The following is a 15318-nucleotide window of genomic DNA, read 5'->3' on the forward strand; positions in this document are numbered from 1 at the left end:
CCATATACCATATACACAGCAGAATCCCCCCTCAAGTGACCCCATTTTGGAAATTATACCCCTTTGGGAATTTACCTACAGGTGTAGTGACGATTTTGACTCTATGGGTCTTTTCCAGAAACAAGCAGCAGTGGATGTTGCTGAGTGAAAATTTCAAACTGCCGTTGAAGTGACCAGTACGTTGTATTGACCAGTACGTTGTGCCCAGCTTGTGCTTCTGGAGACATGTACCTGTAAATTAGGCAAGCTCTCATCGCTACAGGAATGCCAAACATGTGGACCCTAAATGTAGTTTAGGCACATTGTGGGGCTCAGAAGGGAGGGAGGCATTTGGATTTGGGAGCACAACATTTTCTGAATTTCTTTTGGGGGGCAAGGGCCATTTCGCTTTTCTAGAGCCTTTCTGCTACCAATAACTTGGAAGTACCTTATATTTTTTAACAGATAACGGACCTGAGTGGGGACTAGCTTTTTTTAAGGACTGAGTTGAAGCTTTTATTGGGAACATTTTACATAACATTTATCCGGCGCTCTAGGCTGAGCACTTACATCGTGGTTTCCATCTAAATTTCCAAGTGATGTAATTCAGATGAAACCCCTGCGGGATCCATTCACTATAATGAGGCAGCACTTTTATGCACGCCTAAAAAAACTGACACCGTGGGATCACAGGCCAGACGGCATCCACAGTGCCTATATCTGCCTCATTACAGGGAATCTTCCGTCATGGGTTCCGTCTGAATCACGTATTTCAGAGATTTACATGGAAACTCTGGTGTAAGTGCTCAGCGCAGAGCGCAGGATAAATGTGAGCAGAGCCTTACTGCGATCTTTGCGAGACATAATAAACAAATCAGTAGCAGGTGAAGCATTGGTTTTATATATTTTTTACGCCGTTCCTCGTGTGGTATAACTGATTAGATTACTTTATTCTTCGGGTTGGTGCGATTACAGCGATACCAGATTTATATCGGGTTTTTATGATTGACAGCTGTCACACACTAAGATGCTTTTTTTTGCAAAATCTATTTTTTGCATCACCATATTTTGAGAGCTATAATTTTTCCATACTTCAGCCGACAGAGTCATGCGAGGGCTTGTTTTTTGCGGGACGAGTTGACATTTTTATTGGCACCATTTTTGGGTACGTGACATTTTTTGATCGCTTTCTATTCCGTTTTTAAAATGAACAAAAACCAACAATTCAGGAATTGTTTTTTGAGGGTTTTTTTTATGCCGTTCTGCGCACGGTAAAAGTGATAAGGCAGCGTTATTCTTCGGGTCAGTACATTTACAGCGATACTACACTTACCGTATATTTTTTTTAATGTTTTGGCACTTTTATGCAAAACAATTTTATAGAAAAAATATTTTTTTTACATCGCTTTATTCTGAGAGTTATAACTTTTTTATTTTTCGGCTGATGGAGCTGTATGGTGGCTTTTTTTTTGCGGAACAAGATGACGTTTTCAGAGGTACCATTTTTATTTGCTTTTTGATCGCATTTTATGCCACTTTTTGTTTGGCGATATGATGAATAAGCATTGTTTTTTGCTCCGTTTTTTTTTTTTTTTTTTTACGGTGTGCACAGAAGGAGTTAATTAGTGTGACAGTTTTATAGATTGGGTTGTTTCGGACGTGGCGATACCAAATATGTATACTTTTTTTTGTTTTTGCATAAATATATGGATTTATTGGTTTAATATTTTATTTATTTATTTTTATTTCTTTTGTGATTTTTTTTAACAGTTTGAAAACAATTTTTAGACTTTTTTCTTACATTTTTACTTAGTCCCTGTATGGGACATTAATTTTTATTTCTCTAATCACTGTTCTCATGCAATGCAATAGACATGTATTGCATTGCATGAGAGCTCTGTTGACAGTTTTATACTGTCAGATCTCCTGCTAGACTTCAGCTGCAGGCTGAGCCTAGCAGGACACTGTACATGGCAGACCCGGAGGTGGTCATGTGACCTCCGGCTGCCATGACAACGGCAGGTCCTCTCAGACATCAGGGGGCCATCGGAGAGGTAAGTGGACGACCCCCTCTCCTCTCACTATCTTCTAAATGCCGCGATCGCTATAGATCGCATCATCTAGAAGATAGCAAAGGGTTAACATCATTGGGACCTGATCCAATCAGGTCCCGATGATGTCCCCTGTCAGAGCTGTCGCTCTGCACCGCACCCGTAGCTCTTGCAGGACCCTGGGGGTCCTGAGCGCTGCGGGACCACCGACCGTTTATAAACATTGGCACTGCACAGAGCCCAGGCAGAGCCAACGTTTGTGTACAGTGGGCGGTCGGGAAGCGGTTAAAATATACCAAAGCGTTTTTATGATGAAAAGCAGCTTCTTTGTAATTACTTTCCTCTGCTGTTTCTGCCTGTGAGCGGCGCTATCACTGGTCGCTCACAGGCATCACGTAACCCCCGGCTGCAGCCGGCTCTGACATTTGCTGACGTCACGACAAGTCCAGGCTGCAGTCTGGGGTCTCTCTCTTCGCATTACACGGTGGTTGCTGGGTTGTGGGCGGGGTTACCCCGTGCGTCACACCCAGAATCCACCGCGGGCTCTGCCTCTCCCCATTCGGTGTGTGACACGGGGAATAACCCTGCCCACAACCCAGCAGCCAACGTGGGGACCCCAGCGCTGAGTCATGCCTCAATAGACGTCAGCGCATGATCACGTGCTGCATGTGAGCGGCCAGTGATAGCGCCGCTCACAGGCAGAAAAGGCAGAGGGAGGTAATTATAAAGAAGTTGCTTTTCATCATTGTAAAGATCTGAGGTTGCGGGTTGTAAGTAATCACCTAGGCAGGTTAACGATGCAACAATATTTTATTGATCACAGCCATGGTAATAAAGCAATTCCAGGTAAATGGCCAAAATACAGTTCTCTCGGTCCTCAAATTCCCAATCTGGGTTCAGTAGTTCCACTGGCTTTGTATAAGGCCATACTCACTGTCTCCCAACTTTTGGTTGTCCCACAGATTTCGTATCTCCAGCCAGTATAGTCTGTAGCCACAGTCCATGATCCTCTAGATGGCAGATAAAACAATAAAAGCAGAGGTATCCAGTAGCAGCAGTCCTTTTAAGAAAGTGTAAATCCAAACGACATAATCCATAATGGTAACATGTTTATCCATTCATCCTTCCAAGTCCACGGTCTCCATCCTCTTCCTTCAATCCTTTCCCACAACCCTCACTAAAGCATGTCTCTCTCTTCCTCCCTGGGGTCAGTCCTCTCCAAAGGTCAGAAGTGATGACACTCTCCCCCTTAAGCATTTACTTTAACATGAGACTGCATGTAAGACCTCCTGTGGTGACAGCTCCACTGTGTCCACTCTTTCCATCTACATAAGGGGTCCCTTGGCTGAAAGAACAATGGTCCAAGGCCCCTGAGATAAGGTCACTGAATGGAATGGATACCTGAGATAAAGATGAGATTAGTGGAATGCTGGACATTTTACAAGTGAATGTAGTGAACATACTGACAAGTAAGCAGAACTATATAAAACATAACAAGTAAATCACTGATAAAACACAATAAAATTATTGACAAAATGGTGCTCCGTTGCTGGAAAAGTATCATAGTCTTTAGTAAGTGGGCAGCTCCTCACATACCTCCCCCACTTTTTCAGCACGGACACGAATGTAAGAGGTCTTGCCTTTATGAGAACGAAACTTTGTATCATCCAGTTTCCTCAAAGCATATTCCATGTCGTCCTTGTGAATATACTCCACAGTCCCCATTCCACCCTGGTATACGTCAGTGTAACTGACATCTCCAGCTTCTCTAATATGGTCTTTCAGATCCTGCCAACTTCCCGATGGGGGAAGCCCTGAGACGAGGACTCTGTATTTAGTTCGGTGGATCAGGGGTCTGTCCCTTCCACGGGGTCCTCCATATACTCCCCCTGATCCCCAGTTTGTCCTGGGAAACTCCACACGTGCCCGATGACAACCAAACTTGTATCCATTGCAACCAATCCCAGAGTGCTGACATCCAGTTAGGGGGATGGTCACTTGGCGGCCTGGTAAGGGGAGCTCTGGGGGGACAGTGTCTGGGCTGACCAGCGTAAGGGTAGATCCAGTGTCGCGAAGTCCCTGGGCATCCTCCCTGATGTAATTTACCTCCCCAGATTACATTCCTTCATTGTGACAGTCATTGCATTTTGTGTATTACTCACCACAGGTGGAGGGTTAGTCTGCAGATAGTGCCGCTCCCTCTCGGCTGAAGCAGTGAGAACCAGTCTATGTGTTTGGGTAACGACATTGGCCCAGTGGCACACCAATCCTCGTCCTAGGTTGTGATGTGGGCTAGAACGTTGCCAGCATTCCCTGGAAAAATGCCCCATTCATCCACAGTTATGGCAGTTTAGCCCTCCTCGTCCCAACACAGACTGAACTTGGAGACTTGGGAAACCTCCCCCTCTTTGTGAACTCCGAACTCCCTGCCGTTCCTCCTCTGGCCAGTCCATGGGTTTTAATGGGCTCCCTGTAAGCTCCTGTTCCCGACTCACTGGGGCTGTACTTCCACGTTGCCCTAGTCGATTAGCAGACCAATCATCGGCCAATCTTGCAGCCTCATCAAGGCTGAGTGGTTTTCTATCTGCCACCCATTCTTTTAAATTACCTAGGAGCTTTGACATAAATTGTTCCAGCATGATTATATCCATTACATGTTCTGCTTCCCGAGCCCTCAGTCCTTCAATCTACCGAGTGCATGCTGTACGTAGTGTGTTGGCAAACTCCCGATGTGTGTGTGCAGCGGGCTTGTCAGTCTCCCAAAACTTCCTCCGGTAGGTTTCCGGCGTGACCGCATACCTCTCTAGTAATGCGCTGCGAATGGTATAGTAACATCTCTGATCCCCAGAAGACAAATTATTAAAAGCTTCTCTTGCTTTTCTGGTCAGGCCAACACTCAAAAATCTGGGCCAGTCTCTGACTGATACGTCATGCAGCATACAGAGGTTCTCAAATAACTGGAGATGTTCATCAATATCCGAGGTGTCCTCATTGAACTGTGGTATATCCCGGTACCTTAAAGATGCGGGCCCCTCTCTCATGTTATCCACTGTCCTCTGCAATGGGACAGGTTGGGGTACTGCTACATGCACACCCAGATATTTGGTTAACACTGTCACCCGCTCTATCTCCGTAGCCCGATCTCCTAGCGCGTCCAGCGATCCTCCACCATCTGGATGACAGCCCTGGGCTGTAGTCCCTCATCCACGTCTGAACTGACCTCCTCATGTGGCTGTTCCTGGTCCCAATCGGCCAAGCGTTGCATTAGGGTCGCCCGATTGTCCTCCGGCAACCACTCTAGTTCTCTCTCAGAGCAAAGGGCTCTCAGCTCCTCCTTCTTGAGCCTCTTGTAGATGGAGTCTGCCATTTCTTATGCCAAGTCACCTCTCAGTAACTTTCTCTGGTATGCTGTCCAGAGATAGGTGATCCCACCGCTTGCCACCACTTGTAAAGATCTGAGGTTGTGGGTTGTAAGTAGTCAACTAAGCAGGTTAACGATGCAACAATATTTTATTGATCACAGCCATGGTAATAAAGCAATTCCAGGTAAATGGCCAAAATACAGTTCTCTCAGTCCTCAAATTCCCAATCTGGGTTCAGTAGTTCCACTGGCTTTGTATAAGGCCATACTCACTGTCTCCCAACTCTTGGTTGGCCCACAAATTTCGTATCTCCAGCCAGTATAGTCTGTAGCCACAGTCCATGATCCTCTAGACGGCAGATAAAACGATGAAAGCACAGGTATCCAGTAGCAGCAGTCCTTTTAAGAAAGTGTAAAGCCAAACGACATAATCCATAGTGGTAACATGTTTATCCATTCATCCTTCCAAGTCCACGGTCTCCATCCTCTTCCTTCAATCCTTTCCCACAACCCTCACTAAAGCATGTCTCTCTCTTCCTCCCTGGGGTCAGCCCTCTCCAAAGGTCAGAAGTGTTGACACCCTCCCCCTTAAGCATTTACTTTAACATGACACTGCATGTAAGACCTCCTATGGTGACAGCTCCACTGTGTCCACTCTTTCCATCTACATAAGGGGTCCCTTGGCTGAAAGAACAATGGTCCAAGGCCCCTGAGATAAGGTCAATGAATGGAATGGATACCAGAGATAAAGATGAGATTAGTGGAATGCTGGACATTTTACAAGTGAATCTTGCATACTGACAAGTAAGCAGAACTATATAAAACATAACAAGTAAATCACTAATAAAACACAATAATAATATTGACAAAATGGTGGTCCGTTGCTGGAAAAGTACATAGGCGGATTATAATGAGGGCAATCTGGGCTACCGCCTGGGGCCCGGAGGTCCGAGGGGGCCCATGGCCAGACTGCCCTCATTATAATGTTAGGGGCGCCGCCCGCAGGACAATGCAGCAGACGCGAACACACAGCGCACTCTGCGTGCCCACGTCTGCTGTACTCAGGCACGGAGCCCCTGGTATTCCCGGCTGTCGGCTCCTGCACTGCACCTCCTGTGGTGCTCGGTGCTGGCTCTGCCCTCTGCTCATCTTGTGGTCAGTGCTGCCTTTCTTCCTGTTTCCTCCTGCTGGCAACTCCTGGTGACAGTAAGAAGCAAATAACTAATTCCTGTTCTGTGAGAGAGTGACTTCGGCATGTCACCCTGTGCGCTCCAGAGTATGTGACCATGGGGGGCAGCAGGGTATATGACTATGGGAGGGCTGCAGGGTATGAGACCATGGGGGGCAGCAGGGTATGTGACAAAGGGAGGGCTGCAGGGTATGTGACCAAGGGAGGACTTCAGGGTATGGGACCATGGGGGGAGGGCTGCAGGGTATGTGACCATGGGGGGGCAGCAGGGTATGTGACCATGGGGGGGCTGCAGGGTATGGGACCATGAGAGGCAGCAGGGTATGTGACCATGGGGGGGCTGCTGGATATGTGACCGTGGGGGCTGCTAGTGGCTGCATAGTATATTATCTTGGGGGCTACAGATTAATGTTATTCTGTGGGTTTGGGGGCTGCAAGGAGCTATGTGGGGGCTCATACCATATATTGGGAGCTATGTGAGGACTCATACTGTATGTGTATGGCTGTGTGGGGGTTCATGTTGTATGTAGGGGGCTCATACTGTATATTGGGGGACTGTGTGTTGTCATTGTATGTAGGGGACCTTGTGTGGATTCATACTGTATAAAGGGAGATATGTGGGCGCTCGTACTGTATCTATGGGGCTGTGTGAGGGTTCTTACTGTGGCTATGTAGGGGCTCATACTGCATATTGCTGGCTATGTGAGGGCTCATACTGTATATTGGGTGCTGTGTGTGGACTCATACTGTATGTGGAAACTCATACTGTATATAGGAGGCTATGTGAAGGCTCATACTGTATATTGGGGAACTATATGTGTATGGCTGTGAAGCGCCCCTGGGCCTGCTGCGTCGCGCGGCATCGCGCGCACGGGGGAGCTTACCCGGATCCGGATCAGATGGGGGTAGTAGTCTCGTGGCGGTGACCCGGTCCGTGCCCAGGGAGTCAAACTGAGTGGCAGTCTTCAGCAGTAGATGTTAGAATGTTCGACTATGCCACCCGTTGAATGCGGCTATGAAGCCGCCGCTGCAGGGCAGACCGCTGAGGCCGGTGGTAAGGTTGTGCAGCGTAGCTGGTAGAACCCCCAACGGGAGGGGTATGGCCTCAGGGCAGCAGATGTGAATGATGGTGGTAGTGATGGTGCGGCAAGGAAGCTCAGAGACGTGTGATGCAGTTTCAGGGTTTTTACTCACAGGTGTTGCTCCGGTCACTCCGGCCTTGAGTGACCACCCGAGTCGTGCTGCGTCCACCAGGTGTGGGACTCGGCCAACCCCCAGGCAGTTCCAGAGCGTGGTCCTGAGCTCCCCTCTCTTCCTTCCTACTGGCCGTTCCCACCAGGGACCCACCTTTGTCCGGCTCCCTCGGGCCTCTTGGTGGTAAAACCTTCTCTGGCTTTCCTGACCCTATTCGTGGTATGCCTTCCTGGTGAGTGTGGTGAGGGTCGTGCCAAAGCTTGACCACGACCTCCGGTTCCTGGTTAAGGATATCTTGCCTCTGCCAGCTTGGGATCCGGTACCCTTTTCTGCCAACCCTTCACCCGTCCACTTGTGGGATCTCAGGGTTCCCTCTTGTCCTGCGTCTCTGGGCCTTTCTTCCTCCTCCTCTCCACTACAGGCCTGGCCCTGGAGCTGGGCCCAGCCGGAGCCACAGCTCCCTGTCAGCCCTCCTGGCTGAGCTCCTCTCTGAACTCACTCCCTGAACTGACCCTGTTCCTAGATGGTGCCCACCTTATATACTCCCTCTATGTGTGAGCCCAGGTGACTAGCACCCAATGGGCTCCTACTTCTATGCCCAGAGCCCCTCCCCTATCTGCCCCTACACTACTGGGATGTTCCCCCCCCCCTCCCACTCCAGCCAGGGACAGACGCTGTCGTACCTGCACATCTACTTGGTGGGAGTACCGTTGTTCTGTCCCCCGGAAATGGGATGAGTGTAGTGCATGCAGCTATCTGAGCTCAGTCCCACACTCCATCCTTACCCGGGAGTGGAATACCACACCTCTGGTTTGAGGTGTAATACCCCTGTAGCAGCCGAGTCCTCGGGGTGCTACATTCCCCCCTGGTAAATCACAGCACGTCCTCGGGCTGGAAAAGAGTAAAACATACCAAAACATACAAACTTTTTAAAATATACACTAACATATAAAACATTATCAGAAGATATAACATTACAGGTAACTTTTTAGATTACTATCTTAGCAGCATAAACTTTTGATATAAAACTTTTCCATATAAAGCATTCTTGTTCCCCCGGCCACGGTGCAACTTGTGACCGGGTAAAGTGCAACAGTCACTGGTAGAAAAACAGTTCTTTATAAAACCAGAAGGGGGCGCTTTGGGAAGCGCAACTATTTACAGGGTATGGCCGCTCTCAGTCCTCGGCCAGTGGGGAATAGGGGAATGGCTGCTCACAGTCCTCAGCCTGATTAGGGATAGGGACACACACAGGTAACAGTTCACACTAGTCCCAACGGGGACCATTTAAATTGGCAGTATGACAAGTACCCCTACGGGTAACTATATACAGCTTCAGTTTATGCTACTTCCCTTCAGCAGCGGTGTCCTCTCCTTGTCTCCTCCTGAGGGTAGTCTTCAGACCCGTCCGGGTCCTCTTGATCTTCCTCATACCGCAGCTCTTCCTCCGTTAACCGGTGCACGTGAAGGGCGTATGGTCCTTTTGCACACTGATGCCGGGTGAAGGTGACCTCGTCACCCAGGTAAAGGTCACGTCCACGGTGTCCCTCTGGCAGGTGGGACTCGACATCCCTGCGGGTAACAAAGACGTCGCCGGGGGTTCTGTGATCCCTGATAAAGCCCCAGCCGTGCTCCATTTGAAATTTTATTACAGTCCCGGTGGCGCGGGGACCGTGGGCCGCACGGCGGTTTCGTCAGGTCCGGCTTTTCTGCTCCGCGCTTTGGACCTGCAGCCGCTCCTCGCGGACCCGCCTCTCTCGCCGTTCTTTGTTAAAGACCTCCAGTTGTTGTCGGCAGCACTCCGCACGCTGGGCTGCGGCCGCCCGGGTCTCCTGGGTGAACCCCATGAGGTTTTCACCTAAGGGCAGCACGGTGGAGGTGGAGGGCGCGGTGGTGATAGCTGCGCCCGGATTCACCAAGCCTTGCGACCAGGCCGGTGGCACTTTGAAGGTGAAGGGCACTGTGGAAACGGCGGCGCCCGGGGGTACTCGGCCTTGCGATCAGGCCGGTGGCGTTTCCTGCTTAGCCGCGCTCTGGATTGAGGCGTGTGACGTCACAGGGGGCGCGGCCGCGGCTCCTGCCGCTTGAGGCCTAGTTTGGAGCGGTGGCGGTGCAGTAACGGGCACGGTCGGTGGGATTTCGGGCTCTGCGACGGGGAGCTGGGGCAGGCTTACGGCTACTAGGCTCGGGGTGGTGACGTCCCCTTTACCTGCTTCCGTCTCTTCAGCTCCTTCCACGGCGTCGTCTCCGGCCTTCATCCCTCCTGCACCATCCTCAGAGGCAGACAGGCTCCTCGTCCCGGGTGGCGTTCTTTGCTGGCGGGTTCCAGCCTGCAGGGCCATTTCTCTGCTCCACTCGGCCAGCACTTCTTGCTGCACTCGGGCCATCTTCCGAGCCAAGCCCTCCAGCGCGGTCTGTGCATGCTCCCGATCTTTGGGGAGCTGTGCCAGGATCTCCACCAGGCCTTCTGGGGTGGCGGCCTGCAACAGGCTCCTGACCACAGGGTCGGTGCTGCCTGACTCTCCCTCCATCTCCGGGTGCGATCTCTCCAGACTCCTCCAGGCTGCACCCATCCTCTCTCTTTTGTTCTTGATCCGCCCATACTGAGGGTGGTCCCGGGGCCACTTGGTGATTGTCAGTTCCAGGGGCAAACCCCTCGCTCTGATGGACATCTCTATCATTGCAGTCTTTGCTGGTGGGGGCGGTCTCCGCTTTTGGCGCTCTTCTGGGACCAGGCCCACGATGGGAGGTGGTCTCTTGCCACCCTCTGGCACGCCCATAATGGCGTCCGCTCTGCCAGGGCGGGAAATCGTCTCAGATGGCGGGAATCGTCTCCTAATGGCGGGAAACTCCGTGGACGGCGGGAAAAGGCTGCAGATGGCGGGCAACCGGCGGGAAACGACCCGAGATGGCGTCCGATGGCGGGGACTCTCCGGAACTGGCGGGAGACTTCTTCTTACGGTACATATAAACTTTTCTTCAGGCACGCAGTACCCGGTAGTTGCGGGCACGAGATCCTGCCGACTACGCCAAAGTTGACGTGCCCCTGGGCCTGCTGCGTCGCGCGGCATCGCGCGCACGGGGGAGCTTACCCGGATCCGGATCAGATGGGGGTAGTAGTCTCGTGGCGGTGACCCGGTCCGTGCCCAGGGAGTCAAACTGAGCGGCAGTCTTCAGCAGTAGATGTTAGAATGTTCGACTATGCCACCCGTTGAATGCGGCTATGAAGCCGCCGCTGCAGGGCAGACCGCTGAGGCCGGTGGTAAGGTTGTGCAGCGTAGCTGGTAGAACCCCCAACGGGAGGGGTATGGCCTCAGGGCAGCAGATGTGAATGATGGTGGTAGTGATGGTGCGGCAAGGAAGCTCAGAGACGTGTGATGCAGTTTCAGGGTTTTTACTCACAGGTGTTGCTCCGGTCACTCCGGCCTTGAGTGACCACCCGAGTCGTGCTGCGTCCACCAGGTGTGGGACTCGGCCAACCCCCAGGCAGTTCCAGAGCGTGGTCCTGAGCTCCCCTCTCTTCCTTCCTACTGGCCGTTCCCACCAGGGACCCACCTTTGTCCGGCTCCCTCGGGCCTCTTGGTGGTAAAACCTTCTCTGGCTTTCCTGACCCTATTCGTGGTATGCCTTCCTGGTGAGTGTGGTGAGGGTCGTGCCAAAGCTTGACCACGACCTCCGGTTCCTGGTTAAGGATATCTTGCCTCTGCCAGCTTGGGATCCGGTACCCTTTTCTGCCAACCCTTCACCCGTCCACTTGTGGGATCTCAGGGTTCCCTCTTGTCCTGCGTCTCTGGGCCTTTCTTCCTCCTCCTCTCCACTACAGGCCTGGCCCTGGAGCTGGGCCCAGCCGGAGCCACAGCTCCCTGTCAGCCCTCCTGGCTGAGCTCCTCTCTGAACTCACTCCCTGAACTGACCCTGTTCCTAGATGGTGCCCACCTTATATACTCCCTCTATGTGTGAGCCCAGGTGACTAGCACCCAATGGGCTCCTACTTCTATGCCCAGAGCCCCTCCCCTATCTGCCCCTACACTACTGGGATGTTCCTCCCCCCCTCCCACTCCAGCCAGGGACAGACGCTGTCGTACCTGCACATCTACTTGGTGGGAGTACCGTTGTTCTGTCCCCCGGAAATGGGATGAGTGTAGTGCATGCAGCTATCTGAGCTCAGTCCCACACTCCATCCTTACCCGGGAGTGGAATACCACACCTCTGGTTTGAGGTGTAATACCCCTGTAGCAGCCGAGTCCTCGGGGTGCTACAGCTGTGTGGGGGTTCATGTTGTATATAGGGGGCTCATACTGTATATTGGACTGTGGTGTCATTGTATGTAGGGGACTTTGTGTGGATTCATACTGTATAAAGGGAGATATGTGGGTGCTCGTACTGTATCTATGGGGCTGTGTGAGAGTTCTTACTGAGGCTATGTAGGGGCTCATACTGCATATTGCTGGCTATGTGAGGGCTCATACTGTATATTGGGTGCTGTGTGTGGACTCATACTGTACGTGGAAGCTCATACTGTATATAGGAGGCTATGTGAAGGCTCATACTGTATATTGGGGAACTGTATGTGTATGGCTGTGTGGGGGTTCATGTTGTATGTAGGGGGCTCATACTGTATATTGGACTGTGGTGTCATTGCATGTAGGGGACTTTGTGTGGATTTATACTGTATAAAAGGAGTTATGTGGGAGCTCATACTGTATCTAGGTAGCTATGTAGGGGCTCATACTATATGTAGGGGGCTGTGTGTGGGCTTATACTGTATATGGAGGGCTGTGTGGGGGCTCATATTGTATGTAGGGGCTGTGTGTGGACTCATACTGTATGTAAAGTGCTATGGGGGCCTCATACTGTATGTAGCAGGCTGTGTGTGGGCTCCTACTGTATGTACAGGGGTATGGGGGGCTCATACTGTATGTAGGGGGCTGTGTGGGGGCTCATATTGTATGTAAAGGGCTGTGTGGGGGCTCATACTGTATGTAGGGGGCTGTGTGTGGCTTCATACTGTATATGGAGGACTGTGTGGGGGCTCATATTGCCTGGACCTGTGAGCTGTTATCCTCATTGCAGTTTGGCTTATGGTCTCGTGTTCTTGTCCTGATTGAAGGAATTCCCTGACGAATCCCTGAATGACCAAAGGAGGAGAAAAAGCGTCGAAAGAAGATGCCATTAAGCTAAGTGCACAACTGTTCAGGTCCTATAGGGTCTATATATATAGTGTTGTATCTGCTGTTAGACAGATAACAAACAGGCAATCCCGCATGTGTTGTAAGTGTTGTGGTTGTCTAACAGACAAAAACAAAACATGCAGCCGCAGGGACTCGAATATATTATCCGAGCACTACAAGATACTCGGATAACACCCGAGCGTGCAGGGATAACAAGTTATCTGAGCACGTTCGCTCATCACTATTGTCTTTATGAATTGAGTTTTTAAAATAAAGAGAATTTTTTTAGTTTTTTTTTTCTGTTTTGTTATGGTTTACATGTATGAAGGCCCCATAGGTTGATTGCTTTGGTTGTTGATTGAGGGGACTATGTGGGGGCTCGTACTGTATATAGGTTATGTCAGCATATTAATTCTGCTCAATATTAAGTGATACAAATAAAATTAAAAATAATTATAATTAATATGTTAATATTGAGCAGAATTAATTTCAGCCTATTGTTCGGCCTCCACAACAGTCACGGCCTCTCATGTGGCCCCTTCTGAAAATTAATCTCCCACCCCTGCCCTATTATGTATGGCGCTATGTTATATATTTTTCCCTTATGCGGTACATAAGGAAATAATGTGCGCGCCGCGATACACTCACTGCTATATCTGTCAGCGGGTGGGCCCAGGCCTTCTAAACTGACGGGGCCCTGGCTACTCTTAATCCACCCCTGGTTCTATGAGTATATATTTGGGCTCTGATACCATCTCATGACATATAGACACAGTGAGAAACACACAAAGGGACTGACGTCCCCCAGCAGACCCACCATGCTTGATGTTAAGGGCAGCAACAATACATCAATCAGCCTTAAAGTGAACCTGACAGTTGATTCATGCTGCCCCAAACCACAGGCAATATGAATCAGTCTATTTTACTCACTTATATGGTGTCATTAATTCCACAGCATGTTACAGACATCCCCATCACTGTCCCCATTGAGGCTCACAATCTAAATTCGCTTTCACTATGTCTTTGGAGTGTGGAAAGAAACCATAGTGTCCGGAGGAAACCCACGCAAACATGGAGAGAACATACAAACTCCTTTGCAGATGTTGTTGGTTTCATCATTTTAGCCAGGTATGTTTTCATCTAAAACGCTGCAGTGTTTTAGAGGAAATATACAGTAAATTTAAAAGCCATCCAGGGACCATGCTGCTCAGATAACTAGTCCAAAAGGCCGGTTCCCAGGAAATGCTGGTGAATAGGTTACGGGTTCTGCTAGCTAAAAATATACACTTGGATCAGGTGTGGTTTCTCCCTGGAAGGGAGGTTCACGACAAAACTTTAAAGACTATCAACATTATTCCTTACACCCAGACTCAGAACACCCCTTTATTAATACTTTCACTAGACACTGAAAAAGCGTTTGTCAGGGTATCCTGGCATGCCATATATTACTCTCTTAAAAAACCTTAACATTGGAGATCTTATTATAGCTAAGATAATGGCCCTCTACTGTAACCAATCTGCCAGATTAAAAATAAATGGAACTATATCGTCGCCACCCGTAATGACTAATGGAACAAGACAGGGATGCTCCCTTTTCCCCCCTCTTATACATTTTTGTGATGGATCATCTATTATCATCAATCCATGAAAACACTGATATTAAAGGAATCACCATAGGGCAGACAGAATACAAATGCACGGCGTTCGCGGACGATGTTCTGCTATATATTACTCAACCGCACACATCCATTCCCTCAGTTATGGCTGAAATAGATCACTTGGGCACCTGGTCGAATTTTATGGTCAATACATCCAAATCTGAAGCGTAAATGTTTCCTTTTCCAATGATACACAGGGGTTTATCCAATCTAATTTTTCCTTTGCCTGGCCAACTCAGGGAATAAAATATCTGGGAATTCAAATTCATAGAGATCTCTCCCAATAATTCAAGCTCAACTTTAAACCCCTACTGGAAAAAATCAATAGAGATTAGTGATGAGCGATTATGCCTCATTAACCCTTTCAGCGAGCACGTTCGGGTGCTCGCCGAATATTTTGGCGTGCTCGGTATTTCATTCATTGTCGCCAGATGTTGGAGGTGTGGAGTGGGAGAGGGGACGATGATGCACATTTGGTGGGAATGTCCTACAATAAAGAATTTTTGGATACAAGTGGTCCTTCTTCTCAAGAGGATAACTGGCCTAACCGTCCCTAATTCATCTGAGGCACTATTTCTTCTAATGTTATCAATAAACTTATCCAAATATAAAAGATCTGTGATAGGTCACATTATACAGGCAGCCAAAAATGTTATCCCTCGCCACTGGAAGAGCAGACCCTGATCCACCCTGGAGGAGTGGTTCTCTGAGATTT

This window comes from Phyllobates terribilis, unplaced genomic scaffold (assembly GCF_046119375.1).
Source record: "Phyllobates terribilis strain yellow unplaced genomic scaffold, ASM4611937v1 Scaffold_8__6_contigs__length_399053987, whole genome shotgun sequence".
Lineage (NCBI taxonomy): Eukaryota > Metazoa > Chordata > Amphibia > Anura > Dendrobatidae > Phyllobates > Phyllobates terribilis.